The sequence below is a fragment of the Mixophyes fleayi genome, chromosome 8 (genome assembly GCF_038048845.1).
Source record: "Mixophyes fleayi isolate aMixFle1 chromosome 8, aMixFle1.hap1, whole genome shotgun sequence".
Taxonomy (NCBI): Eukaryota; Metazoa; Chordata; class Amphibia; order Anura; family Limnodynastidae; genus Mixophyes; species Mixophyes fleayi.
Window position 1 is genome coordinate 18,134,416 of NC_134409.1, and position 18,312 is coordinate 18,152,727.

The 18,312-nt window shown below is 40.8% G+C and overlaps 1 long non-coding RNA gene across 1 annotated transcript in view; it reads left to right on the plus strand.

Moving 5' to 3' along the window:
* The first annotated feature begins 2,144 nt into the window (after nt 1-2,144).
* The window catches only part of LOC142098991 (uncharacterized), a 61,643-nt gene continuing 45,475 nt past the window's right edge, over nt 2,145-18,312 (plus strand). Inside the window, exons 1-2 of the long non-coding RNA XR_012678461.1 lie at nt 2,145-2,370; nt 3,253-3,305. This is a non-coding gene — a long non-coding RNA (uncharacterized LOC142098991). The remainder of the gene's footprint in view (nt 2,371-3,252; nt 3,306-18,312) is intronic.

Consider the following 18,312-nt stretch of genomic DNA (forward strand, 5'->3'; position numbering starts at 1 on the left):
CTACAGGGCTAGTCTAAGTCCTCCTATCTTAACAACATTATGGGCCCCCAGGCAAAGCAGTGCACCGGGGCCCACCATATATATATATATATATATATATATATATATATATATATATATATACATGTGCTTACTCAGCGTCCCTTCAGCTAGAGAATCAAATCCCCCTCGCCTTGTTCTCCGAGTCCGATCCCCTTCTCTTCTTTTATCTGAGTCCTCGCTGAGTTGCTGTCGCTGTTCTCCGTTCTGCGCTCCTCTGTGCTGCGCTCGCCATCATGCCCAACATTCACTGCGAGCGCAGCACGGAAGAGGGGACCAGGGAGGGAGATGGATCGCCACCTGACCTGACCACAAAAGGTAAGTTTTTGTTTTTTACAGGATTTTTTATTTTCATTGAGAGTCCTGCCTGGAGCCCCCTTGCCTGCTGGGCCCCCGAGTACCTGCCTATCGTGCCCAGTCGGAAAGACGGCCCTGATAACGTGTACTTGCAATCAGAAGCAACTGTAAAAATCTATTTTATGTTCAGTAGACATTAACAACATTCTATTAAATGTATTTCATGGGGGGAGAGACTTTTTTTTCAACTGTTTTATCATTATTTCCTATATTATTAACTGGTGACATTAATCTTGCAGCGTCTACACCCGAATTCATCAGCGCACATATCTTGAGATCCGTTCCTTGGTCAATGCGCAGAAGGTTTGTTTGCACTCAGTATGCGTGCTGTGATGAATCAGGCCCTTAGTTAGTTACCTGCTATTGTTATTAATAAATAGATTCAATCCATTTGTAAAATGTCTATTTTATAAGCCGAACACAGCTGTCTATGGGGCAAATTTATACCATTTATTACAAAAGAAAAATAGCGGTGTTGCCCATGGTAACCAATCAAATGATTGCTTTCATTTTCTAAAGTGCACAAGAAAAGAAATTAGCTTGTTCTTTGCAGTAGTCATAAAAAATGGTTCCAAATGTTGCTTTCTTTGCTGTATGAACTGACCTTCTCCTGCCCCTCTTCTCATATTCGGCTAGGACTCTCTAGATTAAAAGTTGATGTGTTCTAATATTCTCCCAGTTGAATAAAACAGCTGGCACCCGATTTTTTTACTAAACATCTTGTACACATTACTACAATGGGGTCTCACGATGGACACATGAAGACTATTAGGGAATCAGCCAAGAAGGTACACGTCAACACTTACAACTTATTATAGTCTGAGGCATCAGGAGACTTGTGAGTGGCCGAAAAGGTTTCATTATCAAGAATGACCAACAAACTAAAACCTATGTGGCACACAGAAAATACTGAGAATTTCACACGTTAACGGAAGTGGTACAGTGCAAATGTTCATGGCCTTATCTGTGTGGAGTTTGTATGTTCTCCCTGTGTTTGCGTGGGTTTCCTCCGGGTGCTCCGGTTTCCTCCCACACTCCAAAAACAAACTGGTAGGTTAATTGGCTGCTCTCAAAATTGACCCTAGTCTCTGTCTGTCTACCTCTCTGTCTGTCTGTCTCCCTCTCTGTCTGTTTGTGAGTGTGCGTCTATAGTAGGGAATTTAGACTGTAAGCCCCAATGGGGCAGGGATTGATGTGAATAAGTTCTCTGTACAGCGCTGCGGAATTAGTGGCACTATATAAATAAATGATGATGATGTTCAGATTACAAGTATATAGGGCAGCATGGTGGCTAAGTGGTTAGCACTTCTGCCTCACAGCGCTGGGGTCATGAGCTCAATTCCCGTCCCCCAAAAAAATTGAACCTAGTCTGTCTCTCTCTGTCTGTGTATGTATATTAGGGAATTTAGACTGTAAGCTCCAATGGGGCAGGGACTGATGTGAATGAGTTCTCTGTACAACGCTGCAGAATCAGTGGCGCTATAAATGGTGATGATGATATTTTTTCAGGGGCAAAGTCCTTCTGGGACTAAATTTTAAAAAACTAGGAGCGACAATGGAAATTAGGGAATGTCGGCCTCTATGACTTTGTACAATATGAATGCTGTTTTAGCTCGTTATCTGAACCTGTCAACACAAAGTACTCAGGAGTGTCAGCGACAGAAGGCGCATAGACACAGAAGCATTGGCTGGCTTCATAGGCTCGCTTTATGTTTTCCATCAGGAATGTTAATAGTTCTCAACATAGCCGCATAGCTAAAAAACAATAAAGGCTGAATGTTGAATGTCAGTCTCATTCTATTCTTTTTTTAGAAACATTAAGCTCAGTAGATGTCTGATCCGCACTTTAATGCTGACGACTAGAAAATACCTGGAGTAGGAATCAAGCTCTTTCCATTGCGGGACGTTTTTTCGCTCGTGTCCTCAAACTGCACAGACGTTCCCCTTCCAGAAAAAATAAAGCCAAGAACCAAAGTAAGCATAAAACATTTTGGGACCACATTAGTATAAAAATAGAATGTTCTGATTTGTTCCACATCATTCCTATCCTATTAGTCACAGCAATATGTACTTTCAGCAAAATGAAACATTGCATTTCCTCCATTCTCTTTTATACAAAAAGAAAACCTAGATATTAAATGGAAAGTCAAGTGGAACGTGTCATCCATTCCCCATATAGGTTCCAATAATTACATTATACTCTGTAAACATCCCTTTATCTCCTACCTTTTGTTGTATATCAAAGGTAATGTCCTTGGCTCCTATACATTTCAGGATGCCTGTCCTTATAGCTCACGGCACACTGCAACAATGATTTCTCACTATGTTTGTGCAACCATTGATCTCTTGTTGTGACATTATATTATAATATCTCATACTACACTGCAACGTTCCAATATATAGGGGGCAATTCAATTAGACCCTGGTTGCCTCACACTTTATTTTTCCACCTGGAAGGTGCCAGGAACAGGGACTCCATCCAAAATGTGGTTTTTGTGATCCATAGTCCTATATTGGTTATATATGGGATAATGCTCTCCCTGCTGTAAATCATTTTAACCTTTTTTATTTTAAACGGACACAAGTGATGGATACAAACAATGGGAATGTAGGGTTCAAGGTTCACATTCTGTAGGATGTAATTAACATGTATACAAACAATAAGGAAAATGAAAAATAATAAAATCAAGGGTGGGGTGAGGATGGGAAGACGGAAGGGGGATTTTCCACGGGACAGAAAATATTTTCATAGTGGGTGTTGGTGGGAAGAGGTCAGAAGATTGGTTCTAAGAAGAAGAGAAAGGGGAATAAAGGGAAGAGGAGATATTGATGAGCTAATCAATTTTATCTTTTTAGGCTTCCAATTAAGGTTGGAGGATTGACGGATGGGTAAATGTGATGCACCAGAGGTAATTATTTTGAGAAGTTTATCTTATATTCTTACACTCGGTACACACTACAGAAAATTTCTCCCGATGCGATATCATTATCAATTTTACCAACAACTGAAAAAAAAAAAAAGAAAAAGTCCCAATCAATGTTTACACACTATACACATTTTGCATGATTTACCTTCAGATCTGTGCTCTTCATCTGTCATAACCATCGGCTGTTTGTGACTCTGCACACTCCATAGAGGTCTATGGACACTGCCGGTCCTGAGTGCGTACACACTGCAGGATTGGAACGACGTCGTTCTATCGTTGAACAAGAGATTTAGTCCGGTTTCAAAATCAAATGAAACTACAGGATGGGGTTTGGAACGATAATCGCTCATGGTTGGAGCGTGCACACTAATGCGATATCCAACCGGACGGTCGTTTATCATGTGATTGGTCCGATAATCGGCTAAAACACCTGTAGAGTGTACCCAGCCTTAGACTCTGCCGTAATCATCCATAAGTTTGTATAGGTTGGGGACTGTTATTGGTTGTTGGGTGAGAATATGTCATCTGCAAGGAAGGAAATTTTAAGTTACAGTCTTCCACGGTCATGCTGAACGTCTTGCTCTAATCATGGCTGCCAGCCATTCAAACATTAATGGAGACAGCGGGCAGCTCTGCCGTGTACCATTGTGGATATTGAGTAAATTTGAAGAAGAACCATTAATCAGAATTCTGATTACAGTAGAGGTGTTAAGAGCTTTTATACCCATAAGGAAATCGCCTGTGAGGCCGAATTTAACGTCTGGGTCACAAATTGCCAAGAAATCCTGTTAAAGTCTTTCTTGGGGTAATTCGAAAGGATGACGGCTCCGGCTTTGCTGTTATTGACACTTGCAATCTGGTGTAAATCCCACATGAACATGGTGTACCTGCTGGAAAGTATGAGGATATTAGAAGTCACAATATAAAAGCCTAAGGTCGCGGTACAGGTCACAGTAATCCGAGGTGACTTCTAATATCTGTAATAATTTACAGCTTATTGGTGCATTATTCCTTATTATACACAAGTTTTCCTAAACACTGAAGTGATGACAGCAGAACCCACCGGTTATAAACAATCCAATGAGAACTCATTGTTTATATAGATATTAATTACAAGATTTTATACACAGATTAACATAACGTGTATTATTATTATTACTACTATGACTACTTGCTTTCGTGGTAATAAAGCACACAATAAAGTTAACATATCCACTTATTTGCTGGAGAATCCAAATGACCTGTCTCAAGTGAATTTGAAGTGATACTCGTTTAGTCACATTCTTCTCTTATTCACTACAACAATTCAGCACTGCTTCATTTAAGAGACATCAGCGGACCAGGTAAAGGAAAGATTGCTTTGCTGAAGTAAGAATACTTAGGGCTAGATTTACTAAGCTGCAGGTTTGAAAAAGTGGGGATGTTGCCTATAGCAACCAATCAGATTCTAGCTATCATTTTGTAGAAGGTACTAAATAAATGAAAGCTAGAATCTGATTGGTTGCTATAGGCAACATCCCCACTTTTTCAAACCCGCAGCTTAGTAAATCTAGCCCTTAGTGTATTTGTAGCAGTACAGGCCCAGTAAGACGGCTGCCAAGTTATCCTCACGGGGGTGGAGGGACACCTTGTTGACTTCATAAATGGCTATTGGATTAATTCCCTGGATGACTGACCCCAATTACACTATTAACTAATTATAGCTACAGATGCCAATTCTTCTAAGGAAAACATCCAGCTGATTTACATGTCTTCATTCCCTTGGTAGAGAACTCCACAGGGTAGATTTATCAAACCTTCGAAAAAGAGATGTTGCCCATAGCAATCAATCAGATTCTAGCTATCATTCTCTAGAATGCACTAGATAAATGATAGCTAGAATCTGATTGGTTGCTATGGGCAACAGCTCCACTTTTCCTTCTTAGAATGTTTGATAAATCTATCCCCATGAACTGACTACCCTAACAGTAAAAATACCCTTTCTCTGTTTGTAGTAAAACATCTTTCGTTCAGTCACTGTGGAAACCCCCTTGTCACATGGAAAGACCTGGGTATGAAATAATAATTAGATAAATCTTTGTATTATCTATATTTGCACATAGTAATAATGATATCATTTTTAAGGTACTTTTTTTCCTAAAGCTAACAAACCTATGTTGTCTGATTTTTCATGACTATAGAGCGTGTATGTACCTCTTCCCCTTGGCACAAAAAACCACAATACACCACACAGAACGTGCCACAGCCTTTATTGACTAAAATACAATGGGTAGGGGGTGTGCCAGTAGAAGCTATCAGGTCACGGGTACCATGCCACCCTACCATAATCCAAGTGGTTGGCAAACAGTGTGGCAGCCATTTATGAGGGATAACCCTATACTAACCAAATACAGGTGTTGTTTCATTTACATCATTAATCTTTTTCTTTTATATTTTCCTATTTTCTCTCCATAACTATTACCCTGTTTCATTTTTCATTATGCTATAGTAAAGTATATTTTTTTAACAATTTTTTCTGCCATGGCGTGCCCCTTCCTTTACTGATTTCCAGGAAGCATCCGGAGAAACAATTAGACCATTTCTGTAATTTAGACTTGCAACCCATCTTCTGCTAATTTTGTCCATTCCCATTTTACATAATTATATATTCTAGTTTTAGCAATTCAAATACATTCTTATATAGTCACATTGGTTTCTATAGCGTCGTAGATCTTTTATTGCCAACAGCTGCCTCAAGATGCAATTTCCAGACCGAAAAAAAAAGTCACTTCCCGCTGCTAATTATACTTTATCTGCGTTACATCAGTTGTTGGATTCACTATGAGACCTGACAGCCAAAATGTTTATGTCAGGCACAAGTGCGAGGTTTAGAAGTGTTTGAAATTTAGGTGACTCTTTACCCTATGCTTAGAGGAAATACCATCAGCAACTGTCTCAACCAAGGGGGTCACAGCACTAAGATATCATAATCCTAAAGAAACGTCAGACTTTAGTTGTTGATAAAACAAGCTGAGGTCAGCAGTATGTATAAGAACAGAATCATAATTGCCAAGAAAACATCAGGACCAAAATGGATCAAAACAAATGTCAAGAACAACAGCCAACTGCATGCCTCCCAACTGTCTCTATTTAGGTGGGACAGTCTCTATTTGTGAGTTCTGTCCTAGTTCGGCCAGAATTTTGGCAGGTATGAAATTGGTAGAAATACAAACCTAATAACAGAGGTGCTTTCCCCCTGGCCAGAGCCGGATAATGAGGGGCGCCAGAGGTATGTTCCAGGGTGCGGGTCTCTTCTTTAATTTGTGCAAGAGGTAGGCTATTAATTTAATGGTACACTGTGGGTCAGGGCTAATTATCTAATGCTGGGTGCTATTAATGTATTTGTGGGGTGATGGGGCTATTTAATTTAAGGTGAGGTGATGGGACCTTTCATTTAAAGCTGGGGTGGTTTGGGGCCATTATTTGAATCTAGGGCTGAGGTTGGGGAGGAGGGCTATTTATTAAATATGAATATGAATTATTTAATGCCGGAGATGGTTGTGGGAAATGGTTATATTTATTAAACGTAAATGTTATTCATTTATTGCTGGGGCTGCTGGGAGAGAGGGACATATGTTTCTTTATCAAATGTGAATACTATTATTCTAATGTTGGGGCTAGAGGGAGGCCTGATTATTAAATGTGGGCGCTATTGATTTAACACCGGGGTTGGTTGGAGTTTTCTACATTTTATTTACCCATTTTTTTTCCAAATAGGGCATCCAACATTCCAGTATCCAGACAAGCAGCAACTGAACTAAAGATACCAGTAGCCACAGGTGTTGAAAGTGACAAGAACGGGTAGGAGAGAGGAGGTCAGTCTGCCAACTGTCCTGAATCTGGTGGGGCAGTCCCGCATTTGGGTGACTGATTCGCTTAGTCAGGATTTGGTCTGACTACAAGGACATTTGGGAGGTATGTTCCACCTCACACTGTACTGCTTGTGACGGCAGAGCTGCATGCACCTAACAATAGTGCACACACAGTATTAAGTGCTCTGGACCCCCCAAAGCCTTAATTCATCTCTGTCCCTGACGGAGAATGGTTGGCAGTTACATGGAGCCTGGCTTTTCAGGGGCCTGATAGACCCCCTTAGCTGCTAGATATCTTAATACTATCCAGCCAGAATCTGGTTTATATAGGCAATGAAGTAGCAAACACTGGTGCCACACGTCTCCATATATAGACCCCCCCTGTTCAAGCCTGTGGACAGTCTTGGGTAGCAAAAACAGTCCCCTTAGCAAGTGTCTGGTTTATGTGGCTCAGAAATTAATTCTGGGCCTAGAGTGTGGAAAGTATCTAACATTGAAGACATTTAAAGCAGGTTATAATATGGTTGGTTTCAGAACTGCTTCCACAATGCAAGGTTCCCGACATCTCCATGAACTAGGCACTTGTCTGGGTTGCCTAGCTGGCATCTAAATCTTCCTACAAGGACACGAATATATGTTGCGCCCCTGAAGTTTTAATAACAGCATTTTCATTTTCTTGTCAGGAAATTTAACTCTAACATTTTGGCCAAATGTACTTTTGTAAATAATACAGAACAGTACAATCTGTTAACACTTTTACATTTATAAACCAAAAAGTGAGGTTAAGTCTCGAGCCATGATGCCCTAATTCGTAGAATTTCCCTGCCGCCAGGGAAACTATTATACTATTACCTCAAATTGATGACATCAACGAGTAGAGATCTAACCCAATCCATTTTATTTTCAATGAACCAGATTTATTGTTTGGAAATTAAATTAATTTAATTAAACTTAATGAAGTGATGGCCTCTAGAGACACAGAAAGGGTTTGCTTTTCATTGCTTGATAGGAAACACATGCACCCATGTGGCTCACTAAGTATTAACTACACGTCGCTCCAAACTAGATCACAATATGTCTTCTGTCGTATCCCAATCACATGTCCTAAGAGCAGACTGAACATGGCAAATACAGAATTGAATTATAGTAATTTATAGAATATTCTGAGAATTCTGTGCTGTAAGACATCTGCAATTACGTCTTTAGAATAAACCCTTTTGTCCTATAGGCTTCCAGCCACACTGTGGATCACCAGTCCATACGAATGACCAAGTATATACTAACATGTTTTAGTTTTCAATCCGTAAGAATTTTAAAAAGGTTCAATTCATCAAATACAAAACTATTACTTGTGTCTGATAGATGCAATTTAACATATAAACATGACAGCAGATAAGACCCACTTGGCCCATCTTGTCTGCCAATTTTTTAACCTAGGGTAACCTCAAACCCTATTTGATCCTTAGTTCTTTGTAAGGATATCCTTATGTCTATCCCAAACATGTTTAAATTGCTCTACTGTATTAGCCTCTATATTAGCCTCTACTACCTCTAATGGGAGGCTATTCCACTTATCCACTACTCTTTCCATGAAGTAGTTTTTTCTTACATTTCCTCTGAACCTACTTCCCTCCAGTATCAGGGCATGTCCTCGTGTTCTAATACTTCTCTTCCTTTGTAGAATGTTTCCCTCCTGTACCTTGTTAGAACCCTTGATATATTTGAAAGTTTCCATCATATTCTCTGCTCCAAACTATACATATTAAGATCTTTTAGAAGTTTTGTGCTGTAGGCCATGCATCATTTTAGTTGCCCTTCTTTGTACAGTCTCTAATGTATTTATATCCTTCTGGAGATATGGCCTCCAGAACTGAACACAGTATTTTAGATGAGGCCGTACCAATGACCTATAGTGTTATTATCACTTCTTTCTTTCTGCTACTGATTCCTCTCCCTATGCAACCAAGCATCTGACTTGCCTTCCTCATTGCTTTGCTACATTGCTTACCTGCCTTTAAGTCACCTGAAATAGTGACTCCTATATCCCTTTCCTGTTCAGTAGTTTCCATTAAAGTGCCGTTAATACTATAGCCATTGGGTTTTTTGATTTCCAAGTGCAAATTTTTTAGCATTAAACTAGTTGCTACTCTCTTGGCCATTCCTCTAGTCTACCTAGATCATCAATCATTTGTTTTACCCCTCCTGGTGTGTCTACCCTGTTGCATATCTTTGTGTCATCTGCAAAAAGGAATACATTCCCTTCAATACCATTTGCAATGTCACCAATAAAGATATTAAAAAGCACTGGTCCAATGGGTACTTCCAGGGCCGTTACTATAGCTGTGCGAGAGGAGCAACACAAAGGGGGGGTGCAGTTAATGAATATTTTAGGTTCATTTGGTTAAAATTGAGGTCTAAAGGGGCGACAGTTTTGCTTCTCGACCCCAGGCGCTAAGGTTTTAAGTTACGGCTCTGGGTACTTCACTGGTAACCTTTCCCTCCTATGAATACATCCATTTACTACAACTCTCTGTTTTCTATCCTGCAACCAAGATCTTATCCATTCAACCATCTTAGAATCATGTTACTGGTCTCCAAGTCCAAAACTTTTACCCAAGAGTATTAGTGGGTTTGTCTAAGTTCCCAAAATATTTATAGAATAGGCTATTTACCGCAGACAGTCCCCCTGTCCTTCTTTTAACTGGGTGAAATGTAAAACATCAAAATGGTTTTTATTCCCCTTCTTTAAAGCACTTCTCTCGGCCATATCTTGTGGATAAATATATGTAAGTACAGCCCTGTACGATGTACATTGTGGTGTATTTACGCGTTGTAGCTCATGCGAGCATGTCCAAGCAATAGTAATGTATTATACGCTTAGCTCCTATATTTTCATTGGCTGTTCAGTTAAGGACGGCATCATATGTGCAGGTTATAGTACGTAAAGAGGCAGGTACCAACAGATTTTGTGTTATGGTCACTGGGCGAAGTATCAGTGCGTACAGCTCATTGTATCACTTACGGGGTATTACAGCTGAGGTGCGGTTGAAACTGGCTAAGGAACATAAGCACTGGAGGACTGGAACATCTGCGTGCTCTGACTAATTTTGGTTTCTGTTGTCTAATGGTTGTGCTGGGGTCATGGGTTTGATTCCAACCAGAGCACTATCTGTGTGGTGTTTATATCTTCTCCCTGTGTTTGCGTGGGGTTTCCTCTAGGTGCTCCGTTTTCCTCCCACAGTCCGAAAAAATACTGGTATCTCAATTGGTTTCTGATCAAATGGACCATAGTCTGTGTGTTTTAGGGAATTTAGAATTTAAGCTCCAAAGTGGCAGGAACTGATGGACTACATATTCTCTGTACAGCGCAGCGCAAAATGATTGGTGCTATATAAATAACACTATAATAATAGTAACAATAATTAGTGAACCAGGATGTAGAGAAAATGATGAGTTTATGGATCTATTGTGGTGTGTGTGTGTGTGTGTTTTCGTGGCGCACATTGGGGTGCCTGGTATGAGTATAAGACCATTTGAATGCCACAGGATATGTGAACAGTGTGATAAGGTCCATACCTTCATAGCAGCAGTGTACCTATCAAAGAGTTTATTGCCAACCAGTGTACTGATCTACCAAAGGCATTGTTGCCGATCAGGTCAATACCTTCATGGTAACAGTGTACCCATCTTCCAAAGAGTTTATTGCCAACCAGTGTATCGATGTACCAAAGGCATTGATGCCGATCAGGTCCATACCTTCATGGTAACAGTGTACCCATCTGCCAAAGGGATTCCTCCATGCCAAAATGCTAGGGAAGTCCTGCTATGATTCCAGGAACATGATAAAAAAAATTCATCTTGGCCTCCCCATTCACCAGATATCAATCCAATCCAGCATCTGTGGGATCAGTTAGAATGAGCTATTGGACACATTGGAGTTGGCATGGGCCAGTATCCGGTAATTTCCATGCCCCAATAAAGTGCTAGCCACCCATGGCTGCTTTAATATTGGTGGCACATACTGCTTTTGAGTTAGGATTCCACGGGCATTAGTCCACTATCTTATATACTCATTGTTTAACCTCCATCTCTTACATTGTAAGCTGGTTTGGGTAGGGCCATCTTAACCTTCTATTTCATGTCATTGCATTGTGACACTCTCAATCTACTGTGTAACATGTTGGCACTTATAAATACAGGATAAAAATAATACATTGGGGCTGTTCTGAGGGAAGATGGGAGAGCTACTCGCTATTAGGTAGATATACTTTAGTAGTCGAGTACCGAGTGTATTTTACAGTAAAAGCCATGAATGTGAGTATTAACCTGAATTACAATATGTATTGAATATTACATAATTGTATTGTGATTAGTGTTCATATGTTTGTGAACTCTCAAGTAGCATATTGGAAGCTTCCTGTATACTTGGATTTGGTTGTTGCCAGGTGTTTCCATTAGTGAGTGGGCTGTTGAAGGAAAAGTCACAAATAACTAAATATTTCGGGTTACCGGATGAGAGGATACAAATAACTGCAGGCAGGTCTTTGTTATAAACTAGCTCTATGAAAGAACTGGATTGGAGAGAAAATACTGCCATCTAGTGGAGAGATTTGATAGATCCATTCCATGGTGCAATTACTTTAAAATGAATGTGGCATTGACCTTAAAAGAAGGATGTTACATTGTCATCTATTTACTTTCCTTAGTCTAAACAATCCCCCTTGATGTATTTACAGTATAAAAGTGCATGGAAAATATTCTACAAGCACCTAATAAAGCATCATTTTGAAGTGTCTTTGATGCATTGAATAGGACTGCGCCGTTCATTAAATTGAGTGTAGCCCCCCTCAGTGAAAGACAATGGGCCTGGAAAGTAAGGCAAAAAAAAAGGAGTACGTCTTCTGATGGACAAACCATGTTACAATGGAAGGGATTCAAATAAGTTTATTATTTTTTCACATAAGTTAAATACTGGCTGTTTTTCATGTAGCACACAAAATACTTGATAGCTTTATCTTTAAACTGAAATTTAAAGTTTATCTCGGACATGCCCTATCCCAACTATAAATATGCCATCACATATTAAATTTACCTCCCACTCCAATGCAATATAATTTTGCCAAGGTGCAAAGTTACTATTTTTTATTTAATTATTTACTTTCATTAATGAATCAGGACCATGCCCATGCACATATCAACATCTCAGAACTCAAACCCTTTAACTATGGGTTCTCAAACCCCAGTGTAACATGTCTAGAAATAAAAGTATTTGCTTTAAAATTCCATGGTGGAGGCTATTCGTATATGTGAAATAACACATAGCAACATATAACTTTAATAAAATGAAATCTACAGACGGCTGAAGCTTCTCCCACATCGTTAGCACAGTGCCCTGACAAGATGTTATAGAGGTGAAAATGCTGACAATGCAGACATGTGACATCACTGGTCCTGCCCTATATATGGATCCTCCAATCACAATCTCACAGTGCATTGCTGCACAGCAAGTTTGAAAGGATGTCATTCATACTCTGACTGCTTAGAAAAAAAATTCCCTCATCACAAGATGAGGGAACCTATTGTAGAGGTATGAGAGAAAGGTAGACGTATTGGGCCCGATTCATCTTTGGACACAAGCCGCTTTGCGTGCCGTACCTTGCATGAAATGAAATCGATCTGCGCATGCTCAGACATAGACTTTACGCCAATCACCACAATTACATGCAATTTATATGTGAACGCAAATGACACTACGGTCTACGACTTGATCAGCGGAACGGGGGAGGGAAGGGGAGGATGAACGTATACAATATACAATAAGGGCGTTCTGAGGGTGTGCCAACGCGGATGTGGGCGATTCAAGCTCTGGGCATCTTGTACGTACAAATTTCTCCTTCATCTACTCTGGGGGACACTGCTACCATGGGGTTGTATGAGGGCGCATGGAGTTGGCACTTAAATAGCTAACAACTAAGTTTGCTGCTGACTCCTGCCCTCTGCAATCCCACAGACCTCAGTTTTGTTTAAGTGCCCAAGGAGTTGGGCTGCGTTTAGAACTGCTTAGCAGTACTTGCTGCTTAGGTTTAGATTTTATTATTTTTATTAGATTATTGGTATGAGTTTAAGTGAGGATGGATTTATTTAACTTTTTGTTTCCTCACAGATTTCAAATGTAGCAATGCTCCTTTTTCTTTAAAAAAGAAGAATATTTATAAAAGAGAGACCGCACAGCTCAGTGTGGTGTTTATTGATCAAGAGCAGTGACCACGCTAAGCGACTGTCACTGCACTGTCCCGACGGGTCCGGCGCTACCACAGGCAGAGAGCGCCGCACTCTGTCCGAGGACAAAACATACTGGGAGATACCAAGTCCCCCGCTGAGGCGGAGGGGGGACTTGGATCTCGTATTGCCCTAGGAAGGATTACGAATGGGCATTGATACAGGAACACAACGCAGTGTGGCAGCCTGAGCTGATAGAGGCTTCCTATCAGGGTTGCCAACTCTGAAATGAAAAACAAGCAACCACTTAGTGAAAAACAAGCCCAAACCAATCCTAAAAAGCCCCCAAAAAAGCCCAACTTACCGGGGACCGTCCTTTACTATAACACTAATTTCTACACTGAATCTCCATTTAGAAAACCCTTATAAACACAAGAGGACACATTTATACACTGATATGGCAAATGAAAACACAAATGTTGTAATTTAGGACACTGGTATGTCTATACCACACAGCCCCATGATATAACAGTATAAGCAGTCTTCTGACATGAGCAGCTTACTGAATGGGAGGGGAGGGTGTTATATAGCAGTGTTACCTGCTATAAGTGCAGTGATCATGTGTCCGTCACAGCACTTATCTCAGTAGGTTGCTGTAGATCCGTCTTCCTGTGATTTATTCCACGTCCTCCTCTGACTCCGCCCCCACCCACAAAGCGCCACTTCATTGGAGGAATTCTCTGCACAACCCGCCCACAAAAAAACCCAAAACTGAATGCACCAATCACAAAATGGTAACAGACAAAAAAAACCCCCAAAAAAACGATTATGCAGCCTGAGGACTCGGAGAACGTCTCCAAGCCCAAAAACAAGCTACCCGCGGCAGTGAAACCCCCCCCCCCCCCCCCGCAACTTCACAAAAAAAGAAGCCCAATTCCGCTTGTTATAAGCGGAATTGGCAACTATGCTTCCTCTGGGCGTTTGAACCATCAGACAGCGGGGAGTGAGTGAGAGATTCTCCGGCTGTCAGTGGTACGCTCCGGGGCGGGAGATATTCGTACCATTTCCTGTCATCGCAGTCGGACTTCAGAGGCACCTCAGATAGTTCTACTGCTGCTGCTGGCTGCTCCTCACAAGTCCTCCTTGTGTCAGCTAAGTACCCCATGGGGGATATATATTAAAAAAAAAAAGAAAAGAAAAAAGAAAACACCAGTGCTGGGAGTGTAAAGGAGACACCCCCCCCCCCTCCCTGCTGATTGGTACACTCCAAAGGCGGGAAAACTCAGCTACAGTTTACCTCAGAGGACTCCTGAGTGAAATAATGGAGAATCCATCTGCTGCTGACTTCACTTCACTGACAATTGCAGTAAGTGCCCCAGTTGTTTATGATATAAGTCAGCAGAGTTTTATATATATATATATATATATATATATATATTTATGTGTTTACAAAAGGCACATAGGGTTATAACTAGACTCTATCTGCACTTAGGTGATTTTATACAATATCTTCCACTTTTACATTATTATTACCACAGATATTTATATTACTGTTTTGAGGCCATCAGCCAGAGTCAGAACTAGTAATTATTGTACTGTATTTTTCTCTGTGAAAGTTGCCTAATCTGTATTTCTTAAAAAAAAAAAAAGAAATATAATGTCTGATAAGAACAAGAATTATTGTGCAGAATTTTATAGCTGTTCACAATACCTGTCAAATTATCTGTGGGGTAAAGAGACCAGGGGGGCTGTTAGAGCACAGTGTGACCTGTCAGCAGCTAAGTACCCCACTGGGGAATAACTAGTTAATGAGGCTTCTTGTGGTAATAGAGAGATAAACTGTTATATATATATATATATATATATATATATATATATATATATACCTACAGTTTAGAGTTTTATTATAGAAGGATCTAAAGTTAATGCAGACAGTATTTTACATGAGTGTTCAGTCAATGATTATGAGCCATAATTTTATTATTCAGAGATCAATTTCCATAAGGTTTTGAGGCATTAGCCAGGATCAAAACAAACGTGGTTATACTGTCTATTATCTCTGTGGTCTAATTGTTTATGGCCTGTCTGGTTTTTTTAAAAAAAAAAATAACATATAAAAACTGAGGAGGATCATGTCATTTTCCTATAGGACTGCTTCCCCTTCACACATTGGTCTGTTCATTGAAGTCAATTCACAGAACTGGACAGTAGACAGTTGAAGAAACTCCTGAGCAGTTTTACTTCACAAGCACTGATCACCTGTATATACTGTGTGTGACTGACAGGCTGCTATCAGCAGTATATACTGTGTGTGACTGACAGGCTGCTCTCTATCAGCAGTATATACTGTGTGTGACTGACAGGCTGCTCTCTATCAGCAGTATATACTGTGTGTGACTGACAGGCTGCTCTCTATCAGCAGTATATACTGTGTGTGACTGACAGGCTGCTCTCTATCAGCAGTATATACTGTGTGTGACTGACAGGCTGCTCTCTATCAGCAGTATATACTGTGTGTGACTGACAGGCTGCTCTCTATCAGCAGTATATACTGTGTGTGACTGACAGGCTGCTCTCTATCAGCAGTATACAGTGTGTGACTCACAGGCTGCTCCGTCTATGGGTAGTACAGGTATCACTGCCACTGATCAGCAGTATTCTGTGTGTCACTGACAGGTTGCTCTCTATCAGCAGTAGACTGTGTCTGTCTGACAGGTTGTTTTCTATGTGCGGGTACTCTGTCCTAGACATGGTTCTGGAGGGATGAGTACCTTACATCAGTTTTGCCTTACACATATCTGTACAAATAGATTTCTGTAGAATATTTAGTAATTCCTTCACATAGTTATCAACTTATTGTTGAGATTCTTCTATTGTGAGGATTATTCTGTTTATATATATATATATATATATATATATATATATATATATATATATATATATATATAAAATCTTGATACAGGATTGTGTTAGGTACTATGATTAGCCAAGCAACCGCAGGTAAAGGTACTTTACTGCCGGTGAATGCCCCTAAATCACGAACTACGTGTTTTGGGTCTTTTTGGAAATCCTTTCTTGCAAACACGGACTATTAAATTCAGCCCGCGAATAGAGGTAGTCTCCTTGCAATTCGAGGACAGTTGCAAACGGGTGGAGATGCTTACTCTTGAAGATGTCCGAATCCCAAGATCTTAAAATAAAAAAAAAAAAAATATATTAATAATTAAAAATTAAATACTAATCCGCATGACGGGACCTTACTCTCTTCGCGACTGCGGAGGTAGGGGGTCACCTACAATTATTCAAATATCAGTGGGCGGCGTACACCTAAGATATTTGGAACTTGGGGATCATGTCCAGAGGGGAGAAACACCGGGGGCTTAATTCAAACCTGTTCTTGGTGCCCAAAACAGGATGGATCATCTCTAAACCTCAAGGGGCTAAAACAACATCTATGAGTAGACAAGTTTCGGATGGGATCAGTCCTTTGTTTTTACAGTAGGAAGCTCCCATTATCAATTCAGGGCTTTCCCCTTTGGCTTTCCAGAGCCCAGAGATTTTTCACAAAGATTATGGCGGTAATGGCAGAACGTTTACATGCCTTGTGAGAGAACATTATTTCGCATTTGGACTATTTTCTCCTCAAAGACTTATCAGGTTTCTAGGATTAATAATGGACACCACTTTTCAGAAGTTTTTTTTCTAGAACCTTCTCTACAGATCCCTATAACTCTCTGTACGGTTAAGTCACCCTGGTCCTTCCATGTGCTTGGGCATGGCGATTCTAAGGTTGATGTTCGAAACCATCCCATACGGTTGTTTCCACTGTCGCACGTTCCAGTGGAATCTAAGACATTGGTCATGTCCCCCTTTTTCATCTGGTGACCCAACGAATCAGACTTTCCAGGGAGATTGTCAACCTCTGAAATGGTGGCTAGTTCAAGAGCTTCTGATGATGGGCCGATTTTTTGTCCTGTGGTCTTGGATTCTGGTGACCACAGATGCCAGTCTGAAGGGCTGGGGAGCTGTTGTTCTCCAGCTTCGTCTCCAGGGTCTTTGGAAAGCCAGGGAGGCGCTTCGGCCCATAGATGTTCTCGAGCTAAGAGCCATGCTGTTAGCCCTCCAGGGAGCTCAGTCTCTCCTTCCAGGAAAACCAGTCCACCTCCAATCCTTCAATGTCACTGCAGTGGCATACGTAAATTGCCAAGGAGGAACAAGAAGTGCAGAAGCTATGCAGGTAGCGGAACAGGTCTTCTTGGGGGTGGAGAAATTTGTTCCAGCGATTTCAGCAGTGTTTATCATCATCATTTATTTATAGAGCGCCAACATATTCCATAGCGCTTATTCCCGGAGTGAACAACTAGAAGCGGATTATCTCAGCAGGCATGCAATCCTTCCGGGAGAATGGGAACTGCATTCTCAGGTGTTTCAGGAGTTAGTTTGGAAATAGGCCTGCAAGATCTAGATCACTAGGTTGCAAGAACCAGAGTTTCTCTGACTGTGGAGGTAATGTCTTGGTTGGACTCCTGTTTAGGATATCACTTTCCACCAATTCCGATGGGTTCTCAGGCCCTAAGACGAGTACTGTTGGAAAGTTTTCCGATCATTCTGGTGGCACGGAATTGGCTCAGTTGGCTCTGATTCGCCAGCATCTTGCTGCTAGTGGAATGGTCAGGCTGGGCTTTTCAGTCAAGAACCATTTACACCATCCGCACTTGCCTCAGCTGGCTTTAATGGCGTGGCTGTTGAAGCCAACCTCTGACTGTCAAGGAGGTTCTCTTTCAGGGTAGTGCAGACCCTCATAAAGGCTCGGAAGCCGGTATCAGCTAAGATCTATCACAAGGTGTGGAGGATTTATGTACTGTAGGGAAAAAGTGTCATAACCCTACCTTTTTCAGATTAGCCGTTTTCTGGTCTTT